A 9,829-nucleotide genomic window follows, 5' to 3' on the forward strand; every position below is an offset into this window, starting at 1 on the left:
CAGAAGAAAAGCTTATTGTTATTATCAAACGATTTGGGCTATCAATCTTAACCTCACTATCTCACTGCATTTCAAACATCTTAGGCATAATAAGGTCCAGGTGATTCTTGATGGGTGCTTTAAACATAGCTTCTCTTTCTACACCTTGTAAAAGCCTTCTCTCATTATTACTCACTTTTGTACATCAGTTCCCAAACAGACTATTAATTGTATATCTACTAAAATAAAGTGTGGAATGACACACAAATGATTTATAATCCCCAATTGTTCTCCTTACTCTTCCTCCCTTGCCTTAGATAAAAATAGCAGCAGCAATACTGTGTCCTTCCAGGGTGGTATTTTCAAGCTAGGAGCTCAAAGTCATTCTTTTTTTTTTTTTTTTCATTTATTCATTGGATGCAGGGTCTTAATACACAGTTTGACTTATAGTGACCCTCCTGTCTCAGCCTCCCCAGCGCTGGGATTATAACCATGTGCCACTATGCCCAGTTTTGAGGCTGGCATAGCATGTGGTACCAGGCATCAAACTAGGGTCCTTGACTTGCAAGATGTTTAGACTGCTGAGCTATCTCCCCAGTCCTCAAAGTCACTCTTGATTTTTTTCTTTCCTTGTCTTTCACATCTAACTTATTATCCACAGCTCTTCATTCTTAATCTAAAACATCTGATGGAAAAAGACTTGTAATTATAAACTGTAAATTAAGATCGGAAGTATCAATATAGACTCGTGAATTAAAATATATGTGTGTGTCTATCCCCTCTAGCTCTGTCCACTGAAAGAACATAAAGGCAATGACATTCCTCTAGCAATGTGTATATCTAGATCCCTGGCCTTGGTTTCTGCTCATCTTTACCTACTAAGAAAAGCCAAGATCTTTGGAGAAATACCTGACTCCAGCCTACATTGTCCTGAAGGTATCTTTTTTTATTCCAGAAAGCAAGAAAGTACTCAATGATCTGTGACCACATGTGACAAGAGCACAGGAGTTTGCTCCAAAGGGCTACCCGTAGCTGAGTTTCAGACTACCTGAACAGGTCTGTATTGAATGTAAGACACGGAACATATAAAAATCTGTGACTCCACAGTGATGACCAAGAAAAAGAGCAGGACAGGAAATAACACCTCATTTATTATCACTGGACATGACTATATAGTAAATCTTTAAAAGTGGTAGAAAAAGGAACTAGACATTCATTTTCTTTTTTGAGAAGAATTGCATTATCATCCGAATTGGAGAGGGAAGATTCATCTTTGGAGAAGAACGGCAAGGAAAGAGTGATGATACTTGACAGTCTCCATTTGCAACACCCATGATATAATTGACTCAGGGAAGGGTCATGGGAAAAATATTCAGAAACAGGATAGTCACACAGTGACAAAGCATCACCACACAGGTTATTTCCTGATTGTGAAGGATTCAAAGAAGAGATCTGGCTGTTTCCACTATGACCAAATGATCGACCTTACCATCCATGATAGGGGATTTGCATTACGGTTTTCCTAATGGGATGCATATGTAAGTCCCGGAGTAATTTCTGGGCACGGTGGCACACACCTATAATTCCAGAACTCAGGGGACTGAGGCAGGAGGATCTCCATGAGGCTAGCCTGGGCTACATAAGCAAGTCAAGGCCAGTCTGAACTCATAGTGAAACCCTGTCCCAAAAAGATGAATAAAAAAAGAAAGTCATAGAATAATTTATAAAGCATTCTTGTATAAAATGTTTAACCTGAATATAGTGAAGACTGCAGGCCTAATTGCAACTATGTAGGAATTACAGGGAATCAAAAAGCAATCAAATTATGAAAACACCTGCAGAGGGATCCTCAATGAAAGATATTCTACATGACAACTTTTTAAAATTCCTCCAAAAGTCATTATCAAGGAGAGGAAGAAAACTCTGGGAGAACTATTCTAGATTAAAAGAGGCTAGTGAGCTATGATGATCAAATATAATACATGAAACTTGATGGACTCTTCATTTTACAAAACCACTAAAGATTTAGAGACAGTCAGAGAATATCTAAATATGACCTATATATCAATATTATATAATACTAAGAAACTAATATTAATTTTAGATATAATGACATTGTGATTATGTATAAGAAAATTCTTACTATTAGGAAAAGCATATTTAAGTGTAAATATTTTGATGAGAAGTGCAATGATTTCTACAACTTTCTCTCAGTACATTTACATACATATATATGTATACACACATACATGCATATGTGTATGTGCACATATGGAAAAAGTTTTAGCCAATTTCTTTATATTCAACCCCGGCAACTTAAAGGAAGAGAGGTTCATTTCAGTCTATAGTTTTTGGAGGTTTCAGGGCTGACACAGGGGGCTCAAAGACAGGACAGCATGGCACAAAGGCATTGCAGGAGGAAAACGTTCATGGCAACCAGGGAGCAAAGGGAGAGAAATATCGGGAGAAGAGCCCAGGTGGAGGAAAAACCCTCCCATCCCTGGTGACCTGCATCTTCCAAGGAGACTGCACCTCCTCATAGCAAGTCAGCTACAACACCCCATAATATAGTCACTTTCCAATAGCCCTGTTGATGTATACATGAGACCCTTAGGACACATCTAGATATAAACAATAACAAGGACCAAGTAGAAAGCTCGGTGGCACTAGTGCCTACCTGGCAAGTGCAAGGTCCTGAGTTCAATTCCTGACACTGAAAAAAAAATCATAGATATAAACAATCACAGACAGAGAAAGCAAATAGAAAAATCTCCCTTGTCCCTAGGGAAACAGTCTAAGACCCCTCCCCCGAGTGGAAGCCTGAAATCAAGAATAGTAGTGAACTCCATATACTATGGTTTTTTTTTCTTGAAGTAGACCCTAACAATCTCATTTTTCTCCTTTCATTATTAAGTTGAGGACTTTTACCTTTTCACTTAGAGGAAGCTCTGTACGACTTCTCTCTGGCATGTTCAAATTGCTAGCAACTCTCTACCTTGGGATGACTGTAATTAAAATGAGGGTTATTTGGATACAAGCATTTCAGTACCCAAACAGTTGCTCTTGGCTGGAAACCAAGATGGTTAGTTACTTCAATGACCTGCGGGTGGTATTGAATGCTTTGTGGCTATGCTGGATAACAGCCTGATTCATGTCCTTGATGGAGAAGAGCAAAGTAGTACACGATTTCACCACACTGTACAAAATCATGTGTGTTTAAAACCTCTGAACTGATCATTTCTGTAATTTTCCACTTCGTACTTCCAGATCTTGCTTGATGGTGGGTAAGTGAATCCTTTCACAGAAAGTGAAAGCTTGGCTAAGAGACACCTACAGTGATTGCAAATAGCTAACAGTTGTTAAATCTATGTGGCATCTAGGTTGAGATTTCATAGGTATTTTATTCTTTCCATTTTTTCAGATGAAACAATTCAGAGGGTGTCTGGCATGTGGTGCCAGGGATTGAACCCCAGTCCCTGTGCTTGCCTAAGCAGGAGGTTGGTCTGCTGAGCTATCTTTCTGGCCCATTCTTTTATGTCTCTGTCTTCCCTGTCACCCTCATCACCATCTCCTACCACAACTCTCCCTTCCTTCGTCACCCAACAGTTGTGGTGTCCTCTTGAGTAATTTCTGGCTTTGGTCTAAATGCCTCTAACCCATCTGCCACAAACAGTTTTCTAAAAACCAGGTTTTACCATGTTCCTTCCTTGCTCAGCCTTATCTGTGGGAAAGCCTTCCCACCACCCATGTGGAAAGCATAAGTAAGGTTAGCAATCAAGGCCATTCACACCTCCACTCCAAGCTGCTCTCACAGCACTTCCTCATGCAGGGTAGACTCCTGCCATTGGATGTGCCCCGTGAGTGTCCAGACTCAAGCAGTGGAGAGAATCAGGGTTGGAGGGGTGGGGAGTGGGAGTCTAGAGCAGACTGGACAGCAGCACCCCCTGCTGAGGAACAGCTGTTACTTGGCACAGTTCAGTACAGCCATGGGAGAATGTGGGCCCAGGGTTGCTAAATCTTTGTTTCCACTAAGTCAGAAATAAATATTGGCATAAGAATTCTGCCCAATTTTAAATAACAAGTAAGTCCAAATTTTAAAACACTGTGAAAAATGAAGAAATATGCACTGTAGTCAATATGTGACTTTTCTGTGACAACCCACAGACAGAATGCAGGGATAAACCACCATGACCTCTGTGTCACTCTTGGTCACCTGGGCCCTCTAAGACTTTCTCCCTCCCCTTCCTGGTGAAATCCTGTGAATCCTTGAAAAGCCATCAGGGAAGGTCATTCAGGGTACCCTGAGTGTCCCAGTCAGGTGTTCCCTCCACAGTGTGTCCCAGCCATTCATCCAGCCTCACCCCACGACTTGCCGTAGACTTAGTATCCGGTCACCTATCCTCTCCCATTGAATTCCACATCCCATGATTAAAAGCAACACTGTGGTTGCGGAAACTGGTAGGACTTTGGCAACTCTTAGAGATGGACTAAAATGTCTTTTGCATAAACCGCATGTGCATGAGGAGCACCAGGGGTAACATGTCATGGTTCTAATACAAAGTTTGGAGTTGTAAAATGTTTAAGCATGTCTGTGTAGCTGGAAATTGGCTTAAAAAGTATATGTCTAGTTGCCAAATTGACAAGGGGTGGATTGTGTTAGTTGATACATTGTGTCAACTTGGGCAGTTCCCAGCATGGGGGCCTAACCCTGCAGGTGGGCAGGGCCCAGGAATTGAGAAAGGCAGGAAGCCGCCCTGCCTGGTTTCCTGCCGCTTGGCCCTGCTTCCGTGGAGAAGTCTCAGTCTTTGGAGGAGGAGCTTGATCTTTTCAGCGGGCGCTACTTTGGAGGAGCTCCGATCTTCACTGTGGAGCACTGATCTTCTGGTCTTCGCAGTCAGCATAGAAGGAAGAGAGAAGATTGATGGACGCTGCCGTAGCTGCTGCTCCTCCTCTGCTGTTGTTTGCCTTGGAGCCAGCGGAATATGGACTGAACCCTCCAGTAACTGTGAACTAAATAAACCTTTCCTTCCTTCAAAAAAAAGCAGCACTGTGTTCACTTTTGTCCTCTCCATGCTGCTTTGTGTCTGGCACAGCGGCACTCAATGCACATCTCTTGACTGATTTTAGGGTATTAAAGGTAAGAATTTAGGACACGAGCTCTACTCTGTCCATTTGGACATATACTTTAAATGCCTATGAATCAACTAAAGAAAATTTCTGATTATTATATTCAATGTAAGATCATCTCTTGGGATTACTTACCTATTATAAGAAATCAAGGCATCTTTTTTTTTTTTTAAATTTTAGGACAGGGTCTATAGGGTCTCATTGAATAGATTGGACTCATGGTGATCTGTCTGTGTACAGCCTCCCAAGAGCTGGGATTACAGGCACAAGCCACCATGCCCAGTCTCAACCTCCATCTCAGCATGCCCCCCAGGGGTGGGGCCAGCACGGCAGGCCCAGGGATTGAACTCGACCCTGGGTCTGCCTAAGCAGGCGCTTTAATATGCTGAGCTATTTGGATGGCCCTCAAATTTCTTTTTCTTTCTTTCTTTCTTTCTTTCTTTCTTTCTTTCTTTCTTTCTTTCTTTCTTTTTTTCAAAACCAGGGATAGAACTCGGGCCTTGTGCTTGCTAGGCAAGCACTTATTCTACTGCACCATCTCCCCAGCCCTCTTCCTGATCTTTTAACCCAAGAGAATTGTAGTAGAGTATTGTTTTAAGAATTGCCTTTCTAGGACAGTCTTGACCAACATCGGGCCAAAGATACAGAAATTGCATTAACCAAATAAGTCCCTAGCCTTTCAAGTTCAGTGAGTACTCAGGACATAGGAGAACCTGTATTGTAACACCATGTAACTCAGTTGTATCCCAAATTTTCTGATCAAGTAGATTATGGGGCCACAGAAGAAAGTGATCAATGATGTACAATGTGCCTAAGGAGAGTTACATGGAAAGAAAACATTCTCTCAGGCTTTCACAGAGAGTAAATTGGTCAAGCAATGGCCATGACTCATCCACATGGCTGACTCTGACAGAGGATCTATAAACTGTGGTACAGGGTTTCAGGATAAATCCTGAGGGGATTTGACTGACCTTATCAGATACAAAAGTTACCTTTCTTGTTAGATAGGTCTTGCTTTATCTTGGTCTTAACCATCCAGCAGAAAAGCACAAAAACAAAGTATAGAAAGCAAAGCCATATTAATATGCTGAGCTGTAAAAGGCTCAAGTCAACAACTTCCAAGCTTACCAGTCCTAAGATAGCCCACTACTATTATGGACTACTGGACTATATTAGATTATTTTGCTGAATTCATGCACCTACAATATTTAAATGACAATGTAATACCCATCTCTGACAAAACTAAACAAAAATGGGGATACAAATGAAAGACCATTTTGTATCTATATATTCAAAATAAGACAGATATACAGCTACTTTCTCTTAATTCAATGAATAGAAAGATTTGTATTAATAGCATTGTGGACAGGATATCATGTCTGCATTTTGTACTATGAATAACCACTAGGAAGACAATATGCAATGTATTAATTATTGAAACTGTCCTACTAATTGGTTTTGAAACTGTCTCATTGCTATTGTTTCTCAATAAAATTATTTTTTAAAAAAAGAACATACACTTAGACAGTTTTTAAAAAGTGCTCTAAACAACATTGAACCTTATAACAGAACTGAATGGTAGGCTGAGTATGGAGTCAAGTTGCCTCCTCTCTGGGGCATCAATTCCTAAGAGTCCTAAATGCAATTCTCATCTCTTTCCTGCATTTCTTTTCTAGAATGATTTCTCACTCATTATTCCTTCCAAAATGAAACTGAAAACTTACTTCTTCCATGAAGCATGTAAGAGACACCATCTGCCTTTGTTGTTTCTTTATATCGTATTCTCCATTTATTTGTGTTTATTTTTGGATATGGTCTATGCTGGAGTACAGTAAAAATAATTAAAGTTTTAAGAATAAGATAATATAACAGTAATAATAGCTTGAATGCCACTGTTTAAAATCATAGCTTTCCAGACTCCTAGAGAGATTCTCTCTGTGGATCTGGTGTGGTCACAGGTATTTGCCTTGGATATTTATAGGTATTTGTCTTTCTAACAAGTACAGCTGCTAATTCTTGTCATCAGTCAACTCTGGGAAACATTAACAGCATCCTATAAGTTTAGATTTAGGGTAAGACTGATCAGGTTTGTGACTGGGATCTTTTATTTATTAACTGGACTTTTTTGTTTTTTTTTTTATCAACTCTGTATAATAGTAGGTTAGTTACCATGTCCAAAATTATAGTTTTCCCATTTAGAAAATGGAGTCTATAGTTACTGTTACAGGATTGTTCTGGAGACTAAATGATTCAAGCAGAGCTAAGCACCATGTCTAAGTGCTTAGTAAATATCCAACAATTATGTTTACATTTGATACTAATTTCCTGGTACATTTCTAAGGTTAAAAGTCAAGGCAATGGCTTCTCCGGGTCTTCTATAGCACCAGGGTGATTTAGAATAGGGTGAACCAAAAGATTTTACTTCAACCAAAGATGTAAAACAGGAGAGCCTGTTGATTTCTGCCATTTTTATTGCCCTGATGTGGCAGCGCCCTTTGATCTTTTTAATTTTACCTGTTATCTCTCCATTACATTATAGAAAGGTGTTTGAGGCCAGTGAGCATCTCCTAGTTTTATTATGTAGTAGATCTAGGATCCCATATGGTAGACCATCAATGACATTATCTAATAGACCAGACACTTCATATAATTATAGAAACATCATCTCTCACTTAGGTTAGCACAGCTTCTAATGGGTCTATGGGTCTTTGGTCTTGTACCTGTGCTCCTCACAAGGCAGTCTCTACGCAGCAGCCAAAGTGATTTTGGACAATATGATCATGGCATCTCATTTCCATTGAAAACCTTCCAATGGTTCCCATTGTATTTAGAATAAAATCCAAACTCTTTCTCGTGGTCTTGTAATCCCTACTTTGGCTGGTCTGGCCTATTCTGTCTTCTCTGTCTGTCTGTCTGTCTGTCTGTCTGTCTGTCTGTCTGTCTGTTGGACTTCATCTCCTGTGATTCACTTCCTAGACCTAACATTCCAGCAATGCCCATTGCTATGGTTCATATATAATTTGAGTATATCCCCAAAAACTTGTGTGGAGAGTTTGGTCCCCAGTGTGGCACTGAGAGATGTGTAGAACCTTTAAGAGGCAGCCCTTGTAGAAGGCACATGGTCACTAAGGACATGCCCTCGGAAGGGAGCTACTATGAAAGTAGCTCTGGAGGGATCGCTGGGCTCTTACAACAATGAGTTCTCAAAAGAACAAGATGGATACCAGAAGTTCTCTTCAGCTTCCTGTTCAGGTATAATTTGTTTCCTCTTATATGAGTGTCTACTCTTAGGCTTTCACCAGAGGCCAAACCAGTGGAATCACCTAATCTTGGACTTTGAACTTCTAGAACAATGAGCTCCATAGAGACAGTTTTGGGGCAAGTGAGAGCCGGACAGGCACTGGGCGACTCTGTACCTTGCTGAGGAAATCAGTAAACATGGGCAAAGGAGATACTAAGAAGCCAAGAGGCAAGACGTCATCTTATGCATTCTTCATGCAAACTTGCCAAGAGGAGCACAAGAGGAAGCACTAAGATGCTTCTGCTAACTTCTCAAAGTTTTCTAAGAAGTGCTCAGAGAGGTGGGAGACCATGTCTGCTAAAGAAAAAGGAAAATTTAAAGATATAGCAGAAGCAGACAAGGCTCGTTATGAAAGAGAAATGAAAACTTGTATTCCTCCTAAAGGAAAAGCAAAGAAGAAGTTCAAGGATCCCAATGTGTCCAAGAGGCCTCCTTCGGCTTTCTTCTTGTTCTGCTCTGAGTATCACCCAAAAATCAAAGGAGAACATCCTGGCCTCTTCATTGGTGATGTTGCAAAGAAGCTTGGAGAAATGTGGAATAATACTGCAGCAGATGACAAGCAGCCATAGAAGAAGAAGGCTGCTAAGCTGAAGGAGAAGGATGAAAAGGACATCGCTGCCTACCGGGCTAAAGGAAAACCTGATGCAGCAAGAAAGGGAGTTGTCAAGGCTGAAAAAGCAAGAAAAAGAAGGAAGAGGAGGAGGAGGAAGATGAGGATGAAGAGGAGAAAGAAGATGAAGAGGAGGATGAGGAGAATGAAGAAGAGGATGATGACAAATAAGTTGGTTCTAGCGCAGTTTTTTTTTTCTTGTCTATAAAGCATTTAATCCCCTGTACACAACTCACTCCTTTTGAAGAAAACAAAATTGAAATGTAAGGCTGTGTAATATTTGTTTTTAAACTGTACAGTGTTTTTTTTTTTTTTTTTTTTTTGTATAGTTAACACACTACCGAATGTGGCTTTAGATAGCCCTGTCCTGATGGTATTTTCATAGCCACTAACCTTGCCTGGTACCGTATGGGGGTTGTAAATTGGCATGGGAATTTATTTTTTTTTCAAAGTTTTATTGATAAACAGATAGCAATGAGACAGTTTCAAATCAAATCGGAAGTACAGTTTCAACAAATAATACACTGCATATATTCTTCTTAGTGGTTAATTGCTGTACAAGATGCGGACTTGTGATCCTATTTACAAACACCATTAGAACAAATCATTCTATTCATTAAGAGAATGCAACTATACATCTATCCCAACCACTTTGAATACACAGATACAAAATGGACATTCATCGGTTGGCATGGGAATTTAAAGCAGGTTCTTGTTGTTGGTGTACAGCACAAATTAGTTACATATAGGGATGGTAATTTTTCATCTTCACTTGTCTCTGATGAGCTTATATGAAATAACTACTCTGTCAC

At 40.1% G+C, this 9,829-nt stretch overlaps 1 pseudogene; it reads left to right on the forward strand.

Annotated features, from left to right (window-relative positions):
- The first annotated feature begins 8,544 nt into the window (after positions 1–8,544).
- On the forward strand, positions 8,545–9,188 carry LOC105743252 (annotated as a pseudogene).
- Positions 9,189–9,829: the final 641 nt, after the last annotated feature.

This window comes from Octodon degus, unplaced genomic scaffold (assembly GCF_000260255.1).
Source record: "Octodon degus isolate 3935 unplaced genomic scaffold, OctDeg1.0 scaffold00109, whole genome shotgun sequence".
NCBI lineage: Eukaryota > Metazoa > Chordata > Mammalia > Rodentia > Octodontidae > Octodon > Octodon degus.